This window comes from Acomys russatus, chromosome 10 (assembly GCF_903995435.1).
Source record: "Acomys russatus chromosome 10, mAcoRus1.1, whole genome shotgun sequence".
NCBI lineage: Eukaryota > Metazoa > Chordata > Mammalia > Rodentia > Muridae > Acomys > Acomys russatus.
In genome coordinates, this window is record NC_067146.1 from 73,092,111 (window position 1) to 73,105,084 (window position 12,974).

Here is a 12,974-nt window from a genome sequence, read left to right on the forward strand (position 1 = left end):
ACCTGCAGGCACCAGAGGGGACTGGGTGCCACACAGGGTGTAGTTGAGCATCTGAGACCTCAAAGCCCACCCCATAGTGACATACTTCCTCCAACAGCCACTCCCTGTAGGCCAAGCATTCAAACATATAAATCTATGGGGGGAAAACTTATTCAAACCATCACATATAGTTACAAAATTTTTTTGCTATTTTTATAGGTTAGCAAACAAAGAAATGGGTATCATTGTGGCCTTTTCATACATATGTGTCATTATGCTTTCTTGTCATTGTTTCTGTTGACACACATTTATACACACACACACACACACACACACACACACACACACACACACACAGGAATACGAGATAGTATATTTACATGAGTGGCCATGGAGCAGGAACACAGACTCAGGGTTCCCACACATCTGTTTACAGTGACAGAACAAAGAAAGCCATAACTCAAAGCACTTTTCAATACCTAAATAGCAGACTCCAGCAAAGGAGGGAAGCCTCCACGGAGGCCTCCGAAGCTGTCCGGCATGCTCAGCCTTTGCTTGGTGGAAGCCAGAGCTCTGGTAAGTTAATACATCCCAAAAGGTTTTGTTCAGCAGTCTCTAGGAATGTTACTCAGACAGAGGTGGGCAGGAATGCTGTTAAGGGGGCTGAAGAGAACCCAGATACATTGTAACTGGGCTGTGAGCCTGCAGCGTTCCAAACCCCTCCACCACCATTACAGTTCTAGTCTGTTTAATAGCCTTGTGGAAGGTTCAGTGTAAGTAAGTTACAATGTCTTCATAGAAGTCCCAGTCACATCCGCCACCCAGTGCCCCTGTCCCCTCTGGCTGCTGGCTGGTTATCTTCTTCTCTCTCTCTCTCTCTCTCTCTCTCTGTGTGTGTGTGTGTGTGTGTGTGTGTGTGTGTGTGTGTTGTATGTGTGTGTATGTTGTATGTGGGTGGGGTGTATCAGCCTCTTTTCCACTATCCCTTAAGATCACTTTCTACCCCTAATTTCATGTCTTATACACTTGTATAAGTAGTTATTTATAGGCACACGTACACGTGTACATAGCTCTGGCCCTATATAGAAGAGAAAGCATCCCATACTTGCCTGAGTCTGGCTTAACATGACAAAACGGCTGCTTGCTCTATTTGATTATTATGGACTGCATACATGTATCAGATTACCATAATGTAACCCTCAACTGTGTGAATGAATATCGCGTTCCAATTTTAAGAGTCTTTAAGTGGATAAGCTAAGAGCCAAGGTACTTTTGCGTTTACTTTGCTTATTGCTCGGCTTTCGGGTATGTGGACCAAATCCAATTCTTTGAACATCCTAGGCCAAAATTCTACCACTGAGCATATCCCAAGCCCCTGGAGTGCGCTTTGAAATCAATGATTATACCAGGGCCAGGTGTCACTTGATGGGTTAAAGCTACATGTGGCCACTCAGGTCAGATTCCCATGCTATAAACCACACCCTTTCCCGACTTGTAAAAACCCAATACAATTTTGTTCAGATCAGTACTTAGTAATCAGTTTGATAAACCCTCCAAGCATACCTTTAAACAAGCTATAAAACAGGACAAACAGTGATTTTATCGATGCAGATAAAGATTATTGTTTAAAGTTTTCAGAACATTTCATAGCAGCTTATAGGAAGTTACCTAGGGTTTCTACTAAAACCAAGTGCCATTCCATATTTGTCACCACGGCCAAAGCTTAGGCAGGGCTAGGAAAGATGCAGTGGAAATAAGATTGTGAATCACAAATCGGATTGTAGCTGATGATGCAAGCTGTGACTCAGGCAAGTTCCAGCACCGTGACCATGACTGTGCCTGTACCTCTCCTAGGTGGCTTGTCATAGCAATTGTGATATGAAGTCACCTGATGACTGCCAAAAATGGAAGCAGTAGCAGATGAAAATGAATCAGGATGCTTAAGGCTATAAAAGCAAATAAATATCAAAACTTTAATGTGCATAATATCTGGGGAGATCTGAAAGCACGCTGGTAGCAATGAAACATGTATCTCAGTATGACATTTTTCCAGAAAGAGTTGTTGTTCCCAGAATACCTGGTGTAACCAAAATATAAATCACCAAGAGTTTTCCCTGGATGTGGCAGCAAGTGAGATGGAGGAGGGAGGGGTGAGATTCACGAGGGACTTGTACAAAATGCCTGTCTATGAACGGAAGGAAGTCTTCCCAGCCAGTGTATCTAGGAACACGGTAACCACAGAAGAACTGGGCAGAGATCATGTGGGTTGCTCACTCTCTGTGTGACTCTGAGCTTACTGTGCAGACTTCTCTGTAGAGCATTGGAGCCCCCTGTGTGTGTTCTTGTCCACATCCCTCTTCCTCTCCAACTCCAAACCCCTTGGGGAAATATATTTCTTCAACTTGTGCACAAATACCAAGAACTTTCACCATGGCCCACTCTACCTCATGGGAAGTCCATTTTCACTTACACCCTATCAAACATTTCTCCTTTAAAAATACTTTGAAGTAGATGTTTTCCTCTCATTTAGTCTAGTAGGCAGTCTTCTTAACTGACCATATTGTTGGATTGTTCTTTTTAATAAGGGGGAAAAATGAGACATGGTAATATTCTAATATAAACTTCCTTTATAAAGAAAAGAAAATTATTTTTATTAAGATAGATTTTAAATGGGTAGGTTCTACCTCCTTTAAACACAGCTTTTTTTGAAAAAACATCCTGTTTGCACTTGCCCAGTTGGTGAGCCTCACCTACTCCATGCTCAGCCCCAGCCTAGCCCACATTACAGATCTCCTGCTCTGTCCAGCACTAAGTATAGCCCTCGTTCCTCATCATGGAAACATCTTTTTGCAGAAGATGGAGACTATTACAAAAAACCACAATTGGTGAAAACACAGAGAAATGCTGGCTGTGGTACATCCAACACAACGCCTGGGGCTCAGGGAACACTGCCCATGAGGGAGTGAAGACATTGCAAGGGGCCGAGGACCAGGACATCTGTGAGAGTGTGCTTTCTACACGTGACAGAGAATCTGCACCCAGGAAACCCCAGCAATATAGTTGCCTAAACGAGGACACCACCAGTTGACACGCTGACATGACAAGACAGATGGGGGATCCCCATCCCTAGATGAAGCGCTTCAGGCAGTTAATGACTGGCCAGAGAGAAAGCATTTGTCTTCTTCAGGGATGAGCACCGTAATTTGTTATCCAATACCTAGTGATCAGAAGACAACACTGAAAAACCTCAGCAGATTGTGTTTATGTCTCTATGTATGTATCTATATATGAATTTGTTTGTGTATAAACAAGTAACAATAATTAAAGAGGCCACGAGTTTTATGGGGAAGCGGGAATGATGTCAATACAATGCACATATATGAAAATTTAAAAATAAATCCAAAATAAAACAACTATTTTTCACAAGCAAAACCAAAAAAGTAAGTCTAAGGCCTATTTTAACACATTTGATGGTATAATTATTAAAAGAATAAAGCTGTTCTTCAGGGGATTTACAGCTGTTAGGAAACAGCCTTTAGCCAGAGTCTCAGATGCTTCTTCTCATTTATTCGATCAGACTGCGCGTACTGAGTGTGTTCTCACACATGGGCCCAAGGTCTTAACAGGGTTTGCACTTACAGAGACGGGGTTAGTCATATAAACACACACACACACACACACACACACACACACACACACACTAGCTGGAATGAGTTTGGAGTGCACAAAAAATTCTGAAACCTGCACATCCACAACTCATCTGCGCCCTCCTGAAAATTCTTAAGATGGTTTCAGCTACTAGCGTACACGCATTGTTGCATACCTTTTTAACCTGGTTACCATCACGTAAGAAAGTAATGTTCAAGGCAAGAAAATGTGGGGTAGAATTTTGGACAAAAAATAAAATAGATAACCAATACATAAGTCCTCAGAGATCCTTCCCCGACACAGTGTTTGATTCTGTAGCCCTTAGATCTTAATGATCTAACAAACAAATTCTCCAACAAACAAATCAACTTTGCTTCCACTCAAAAACAAACTGCCTAAGCATTCCCTATCCAGACCAGGCACAGACACCACGGGTCTAGAGCGACACCTGGTGGCCATATGCAAACTCACAGGAACCTATTCTAACCCTCAAAACCAACAAAATCTTTTAAATTAGCACATTAGAACTGAAGCAACACTGAAGAATGGACAGCTAGTCTCCCGGGAATCATCTGGAGAAAGCCGAGAAGAGCTCCAAAAAGAGCAATAGGCAGCGCAAAACAGTTGGTGGGGACGGCACAGGGGGAGGGGGGATGATGGCCAACACACAGGGCAGCACTGGCAATAGCTGGAGCTGAAGAATCCCCCCTACTTGGTCCTGGGTGCTCAGCACTGGCAAGCCACAGCACAGATGCAAGTCAGCATTTCAGAAAGATTTCTGTACGGCGACGTCTTGGCAGCCTGAGACCTCAGTGTGCACTTCTGGGAAAGGCAGACCAAATTCACGGACTACAGGCCCTGGAGCCTAACAAACAGATCTTGTGAGACTGCAGGAAAGAAGTTCTGAGTCCTAACTGCATAGCATTCAGCAGCTTGAAATCCTGGTGGGAATCAAAGTATGGAGGGTAGCTTTAACTCGGACTCCACACAGCAAGCAAGACATCGGCAAGATCTGCCCAGGGCCAGGACCAGCAGCAGCCCAAGCCTTGAAGAACATCACAGGGGTGTGGCCAGTCCTGAGACTGCCTGTGCAACACTGCCCATCCTTCAGAACAGCACGGAATGTTTACACGTCCATTCTATTAGCCTGTGTCTTTTTATTGGAGAGCTGAGTTCACTGATGTTGCTAGATATTAACGACCAATGATTATTAGTTCCTTTCATTGAGGTGTTGGTGGCGATAGTGTGTTTGTGTGCTTGTCTTCTTTTGGTTTTGTTGTTGTGAAATTATCCACATCCTGTGTTTTCTCGGGTGAAGTTTACCTCATTGGGTTGGGGTTTTCCGTCTAGTAACTAATGAAAGGCTGTGTCGGTGCATAGACATTGTTTGAATTTAGTTTTGTCTTGGAATATCTTGTTTTCTTCCTTTATGGTGATGGAAAGTTTTGCTGAGTATAGTAGTCTGGGCTGACAGCTGTGATCTTGTAGTGTCTGCCTGACATCTGCTAAGACCCTTCTTGCTTTCATAGTCTCTGTTGAGAAGTCAGGTGTAATTCTGATAGGTTTGCCTTTTTACATTACTTGGTCTTTTTCCCTTACCACTTTTAAATGTTTTTTTTTTCATTCTGTAGATTTAGTGATTTCATTAGTATGTAGCAGGAGGGATTTCTCTTCTGTTATAGTCTATTTGGTGTTCTGTAAGGCACTAGTATGCTTAAAGGCATATCTTTCTTTAGGTTGGGAAAATTTCCTTCTATGGTTTTCTTGAAAATATTTCCTGATCCTTGAAACCTGGAATCTTCTATTTTTCTGTTCCTATTATTCTTAGGATATGTCTTTTTATGGTGTCCTTGATTTCTTGGATGTTTTGTGGCAGAAATATTTTTCAATTTAATGTTTTCTTTGGCAGATTTATCGGTTTCTTTAATTATGTCTTCTGCACCTGAGATTCTCTCCTCCATCTCTTGTATTCTGTGGGTGATGCTTACCTCTGTGGTTCTTCTTCTCTAAGTTTTCCATCTTCTGGATTTTTTTGGTTTGTGTTTTCTTTGTTTCTTTGTTTATCATTTTTAGTTCTTGAACAGTTTTATTCATTTCCTTCACCTGTTTGATTGTATTTTCCTGTATGTCTTTGAGGAGTTATTCATATCCCCTTTAAAATATCTAGTATCTTCCTAATCATAAATGTAAAGTCATTTCCCTGTGTTACAGCTGCATTAGAATATCAAGATTTTTCCTGGGGCTTCTGGTGGAGCCATATTGCCCTGGTTTTTGTTGATTATGTTCTTACACTGGCCTTTAGCCATCTGGCTGTGTATGGCTGTTTGTTTCCAGAATTTGCTGGGTTTCTCATGCCTTTGCCATCCAGTGAGGTCCTGCCTATCTGTCTCCTCAAGGCAACCAGTAGAGCTGAGCCAAAGGCTGGATCTGCACAGCTCTGAAGTCTGGAGTCCTCTTCAGGATGGTGGGGAAAGTTTGGAATGAATGGGTGCTGGCTTTTTGGAGTCAGCTGTGCTGCTTGCTAGCCTAACATGACACTGAGCTCCTTGCACTCAGATTCAACTTGGCTCCACCATCTTAGACCCAGGACCCTGTATGTTTCTATTATCCAGCCAGTCTCCCCCAGAGGACCAAAGGAACTATAGAGTGGGGGTTGGGTGTTGTCCCCAGTATCAGGTACTGCTCTTGGGAAAGCCAAAGGTATCCAAGGTCTGGTTGCTGGAACAGAACATTGCTAGATCTGCAGATCCATGCTAGAGTAGGCTGAAGCAACAGGCGCCTTTGAATTCCAGTTCATGCATGACTCCTAGACCTGGGAGACAGCCCTGTTGGAAGAGGGTGGCTGGAAAATTGTGTTCCCAGATTGTGGGATGTCCCCTCCCATCTGGAAAATACCAATAGTGTTTTGGAGTCAGGCACCAGGTTACTCCCCAGATCCGAAGTCTCTGACCTTATACCTCTCAGATATGGTATGTCCTGGCCACCACCATCTTGGAAGTGGTGAAGAAGATTTTTGATGCAATCCTATCTGTCAATTCTTGCCATTTTAGCTATGTTTTAACTCAATTTTTTCAAAAATGAAACAAAGCAAAAATTACTCAACAAATTAGATTAAAAACCAAGAACAGTTGAAAACATCACCAATTGACTGGATCAAGTAGAAGAAAGACTATCAGGTTGAAAATTTGGTTGAGGATTTAAACAAGCAAAAACATACCTGCACTCTAAAGACCTAAGACACAATCAAAAGACCAACTTTTTGAATCCATAATGTAAGGCAGGCATGGTGGGGCATGCTTTTAATTCCAGTATTTGTGAGGAATAGCCAGGTGGCTCTCCATGATTTCAAGGCCAGCCTGGTCCATAAAGTGAGTTCCATGCCATCCAGGGTTACATAGTAGAACTCTGTCAATAATAGTTAGAATAGTTAGAATGCCAAAGAAGACACATCCAGAGAAGTTTGCCACATTATATTACACTACAACTTTGAACAGTCAGTTTAAATTTAAGATTGCAAACCAAAATAATAATAATAATAATAATAATAATAATAATAATAATAATAATAATATTAGGAGGTGCAAAAAAAAAGTCAACTGGTTTACAAAGGCAAGCTCATCAAAATATCAAGAGACCTTTCAACAGAAATCCTAAAACCAGGAACTGAATGCACTGATGTACTTCAGTCTCTCAGAGAAAATAACTGCCAGACAACACTTTTCTTTTCCTTTTCTTCCCTTTCATTTTTCTTTTTGTTTTTGTTTTTTTAAGACAGGCTTTCTCTATGCAGCCCTGGCTATACTATAACTTGCTTTATAGATAAGACTGAACTCTGACTTACAGAGATCCACCTGCATTTACCTCCCAAATGCTGGGATAAAAGGTGTGTACCATTACCACCTGGACAAGATTTCTATACTTAATAAAAATATCTTTTAAAACTAATAAAGATGTAAGGTCCTTCTAAGATAGAAAGAAGGTAAAGCTAAGGCAAGTCATGACTACTAGACCAGAATTACAGAACGTACTTTAGAAACCCAACACAAACAAGGGAAGGAAAGTCACAAACACAGGAGATCAGGAAAGATTAAATTTCATGAGCAGAATAAATGAACAAACTGAGACACAGGAAAAGACCAGATATGTTAAATTCAGCAAGAAAAAGGAGCTAATTCTTAAAATGAAGAACAGATACTATTCAAAATAACTATGAGAAAACACAAGAAATTTTCAGAAACCATAACCATAAGTAACTGAAAGGACACCATAAATGTTAATGGTTTCTCAACTCCTGTTACCAGTACAGACAGCAAAAGAGTGAAAAGCAAGATCCAACTCTTCACTGTCTGCAAGAAATCACCCTGTGACAAAGACGCACACTGATGGAAAGGCAGTAAGTAAGGGAGGTAAAAGCTGAAGTGATCAGAAGCAGAGGCTCTTCTCCCACAATGGAGACATCAACTCAAAATTAGTCCAAAGAGATAAAGAATGCCACTGCATACTGATAAAAGGAACAATATAAATTGTTAAATATTCTTGATGAAAAACACATAAATAAACCCACAATGCTTTATCTATTTAATTCTTTTATTTTCTATGTCAAATTTATTATTATTTTTTTTTTTTTTACATTTACTGTGTGTATGAAGACACATGCATGACATCATGCAAATCTGGAAGCCAGAGGATAACTTTAGACAGTCAGTTTTTCCTTCCACTATTAGGGTCGCAGGGATGAAAGTCAGGTGGCCTGGCCTTACCCCCTGAGCTACCTCATCAGCCCCCCTGTACTTATTTATGGTAAAGGTCAGTTTGGCAGGGGCTGGGCTGTCTCACACTCATAATTCCAGCACTGTTGAATCCTCCCTATTCTTGAGAAAGAAACAAAAAAACATACATTGGAGAAAAGACAACCTCTTGGCAAATAATACAGATCAAACTAGATGTCCACATGTGTAGAATAATGAAATTGTATCCCTGCCTCTCACCCTGTGCAAAAGTCAATTCAAAGGTGACCAAAGTACTTGAGGCCAGAAACTTTGAAACTACTGCAGGAGAGCATAAGAAAAACACCTTAAATCTATACACAGGGAATGGCTTTCTGATTAGGGCTTTGATTGCTCAGGATGTGCTAGCGAGAATTGGCAAATGGGTGTAACCAATTAAAAAGCTCAGCCCAAGAAATAATTACCAGAATCAAGGGTCAGCCTGAAGAATGAGAGAAAATCTTTGGCAGCTATTCCCCCGAGAAAGTATCGATACCCACAGTACATAAAGAACTCAAAAATAAACAACAGAACAAACAACTGAGCCAACAAATGAACAAATGGATTAAACAGACGTTTCTCAGAAGAATTACAAATGAGATTGTGTGATTGAAATACCAGTACCAAGGCAACGTATAGAAGGAAGCATCCGCTGGGGCCTACAGCTCCACGGGGATACAATACATCACAGCATGAAGGCATGCAGCCTGCAGGCATGGCGCCTAGAGCAGGAAGCTGGGAGATTGCATCTTCAACTGCAGACATCAAGTACAGAATAAGCTGAAACCTGGGGGAAGCTATGGACTCTCAAAGCCCAGCCGCAGTGGTGCGCTTCCTCCAGCAGGACCGCACATCCTAAATGTCCCCAAAGAGCACCACCAACTGTGGGCCAAAGGTTTAAGTACGTGAGTCTGTGTGGGACCTTTCTCATCCGAACCGCCCATCAGTCACGTGCCTGCTGCACAAGTGGGAGGATGTGAGTTTGAATTGTCAGCACCTGCATACAGACCCAGGAGGAGGAGATGTCACCTGTAACCACGACACAGGGGAAACGAGAGGGCAGATCCTTCGAGCTCACTGGGGAGTCAGGCTACCCAAATCAGTGAGCACCAGGTTCAGTGGATAGCCCTGCCTCAAAAATAAGTAAATAAAGAAATAAGGAGATACATCCACTGTGGACCTCAGAGTCTCCACACCTACAAGCAAGGGGATATCACACATGCGCACGCGCACACACACACACACACACACACACACACACACACACACACACACACACAGACAACAGACAAGTTTAAAATCTTTAGCCGTAAGGCTATCTCACCCCAGTCAGTATGGACATCGGTAAGTACTGACTCCACATTCTGGCTGGGATACTGAAGGGAGGAGCATCCGTACACTAGAGCAGGGATGTGAGTGCACTCGCTGTGGAAATCAGTATGGAGCTCCTTTGAAGCAAAATCAGAACTACCACACGGTCTATCCGCACGGTGCTGAGTGCATATGCTAAGGACTCAGCGTGAGTTTTGGGGAAGGTCAAGAAATTAATTAGCTGGGGCTGGGAGGCGGCTCATCTGCACAAGCATGAGGACGCAAACTCCACTTGCCAGAACACAAGGAAGAAGCAGCGTGTTGTACTCTGCAAGCTCAGTGTGGGAGAGGCTAGAGGGTTACTGGAGCTCGCTCCGGGTTCAGTGAGAACCGCTATCGCAAGGAACTAAGGCAGTTGATGGAGTATAGGACACCAAATGTCCTTCTCTGGCCTCGACTACACGTGGGCATGAGTGCGTACACCTACGTATATGTGCACACACTCCACATGCACATCACACAGTCGGTGCACACACTCCACATGCACATCACACAGTCGCTGCACACACTCCACATGCACATCACACAGTCGGTGCACACACTCCACATGCACATCACACAGTCGGTGCACACACTCCACATGCACATCACACAGTCGGTGCACACACTCCACATGCACATCACACAGTCGGTGCACACACTCCACATGCACATCACACAGTCACTGCACACACTCCACATGCACATCACACAGTCGCTGCACACACTCCACATGCACATCACACAGTCGGTGCACACACTCCACATGCATATCACACAGTTGGTGCACATACTCCACATGCATATCACACAACTCAGTGTCTTTTCTTAGCCTGATGGCCCCCCTCCCATTCCTCCTCTTCTGGTGTCCCCACTGTGGTGGATTACATGCTGCCCTGTTCACAGACTGCCCACGTGACAGTGAACACATCTATATGCCTTTGAAGTGATGGTCAAGAGACATCTGTGTCATTAAACAGATGAGTTTAAAAACAGGTTGATTTTCACTACTCACTAACACTGCCATTTTTACACATAAAATTAAAGACTGCACAATTGTAGCCCACACAAAATGATCTCCACTGTGATTGTACAGCAAGATGAGCTGCTAAATATTATGTGGGGAAATCATTTTTGGGCAAGCCTGAGCTAAACCAAATTAAACCAGCTTCTTCCTGTAGAACTTTGTAGAATCTTCCCTTTCTAGTGCTCAACCTCAAGTTAGCATTCATTATTTCCCATTTATTCAAATGTTTTCTGTGCCGTGCGGTCCAAGGAACTAGTGTTCATCAAAACACACTGAAGAAATGATGGTCTGACTCTGAGCAATGAGGACACATAAAGTGTTCTGTTCTTGTTCCATTTAACAATCCGACTTTGCATCAATCCTATCTCCTGTCCCTTTAGTAACAAATCACTACAAGTCAGTTCTGCTAAGTAATAAATGCTAATGGTGGAAATGGCTTGAGTGTGATCCAATAGATCCTTTTTATTATTTTTAACTGACACCTAAAATTGTTTCCTATTTGAGGACGTCATGTGCAGTGCCGCCCAAGTGAACTGTTGCAGTCTATTAAGACTGCAGAACGGAACTCGGGATCCTGGGACAGGCAGGTAGAAGCTTCTGTCCTGCTCTGCTCTACTGCATTCGGTCACCACATCCAGAGCATGTGGCCAGTGTTACTGGCCCAATAAACACTCCCAAAAGCTTCACCTCCATTTCCATTTCCCCACAGTGTGCTTCCACCTCTCTTCCCTCCTTTGCTTTAGTCACCCTATCCTGGTGGTAGAAATAAAAAGGGTTTGAGGGAGACAAAGCTGCTCCTTTTTCTTCAGTGATTCCATCTTTCCTCCTAAGAAGTTAGTTATAAACATTTACTTTTATATAAACTCCCTCTTTCTATTTGTACTCTGCTTTGCATTTTATATTAAGCAGAGCATCTCTACCTTCAGTGCTCTCGTGCTGCTCCCGTGTGAGGAGCTCTCGCCCCACTCTTCAGTCAGATGTGATCATGAGGAACATGGGAAAGGGGCAGCTGAGTGACACCTGCAGTGATGCCCTCTGCACAGGGAAGTCCAGCTGCTCACGCATCCTGTCACCTTCACAAGAACAGAAGAAACCTGGGGAAGCCATAATCCCTGATTTCTTGGAAGACACTGAAAAGGCATATGAAAGAGTGCAGAAGGAGGGAGTTGCCAGCAGCACTGCCCGTCCTGGAAGACTATTTACTATTTAGCATGGTAAAGCCACCTGCTCTGGGGAGAGAAAATCATGAGTAGAATTTAAAATTGAAACCCATCACCAAGGCCATCAGGGTTAAATGCAGTGCTTGAAAACCGCCCAGTCCTGGGACTGACCCAGGACACCAGAACTGTGTTAGCCCAAGTGGCTGTTTCCATCACCCTCCTCTAACCAGGAGTAAAACTCCACCCACTGAAGAGCAGGGCAGAAGAACCAGGACAGGGTGATGTCTTAAGAGTACAGTGCAAGGCTCACCATGTAGACACCAAGTAACCAACAGCAACCAAAGACCACAGACACAGGTCAAAGCTGGTAACCATACACTGCAGACCAATGTGATGCCTAATTTCAGTAGTCAGCTGAAGAGACCTAGCATCTCCTGCAAGAGGGGCCACTGAGCAAGGCTGTGCGGGAATTGTCTTGAGGAATGAACTGAAGTGGGAAGCATAGCCCATTCTGGTTCTACTCAAGGCAGATTGTACCATGTCAGGCAGGGTTCCTAGGCTGCAGAAAGGAAGTGAGCTGTGCACCAGCATTCATTGCTTCCTGATCCCAGATCATGAATGCAGTGAGACCTGCTGGCCTCAGTGTCCTGCTACTGTGACTTCTCCATCATAATAGACTGGACCCTCAAACTGTGGACCCAAATAAAACACCCTGACAAATGCTACTCAAGAGAGAAAGAGTTTATCACAGCAAAGGAAGGGAACTAAGACAATCAGCCTCAGCACTGTGTAGAATCTGTCCAGTGGGGGATAAACCCAGGATTTACCTGCATTGTCCTAGCCTTAGAGTAAGCCCAGGCCATACCAGCCTTCCTGCTTCTGAGGCCCCTGCAGCCATGAGATTTGAGAGCAACCTCCCTTAGCATTAGCCTTGATGGCTCAAAGACCTTCTCCTCCTCGCATCCCAGTTTCTAGTGCACAGTTGTTACCAGGCCAGGGAATGCACATGGACCTCTGGAACTGTTCTTGTACCAAAAACAGACC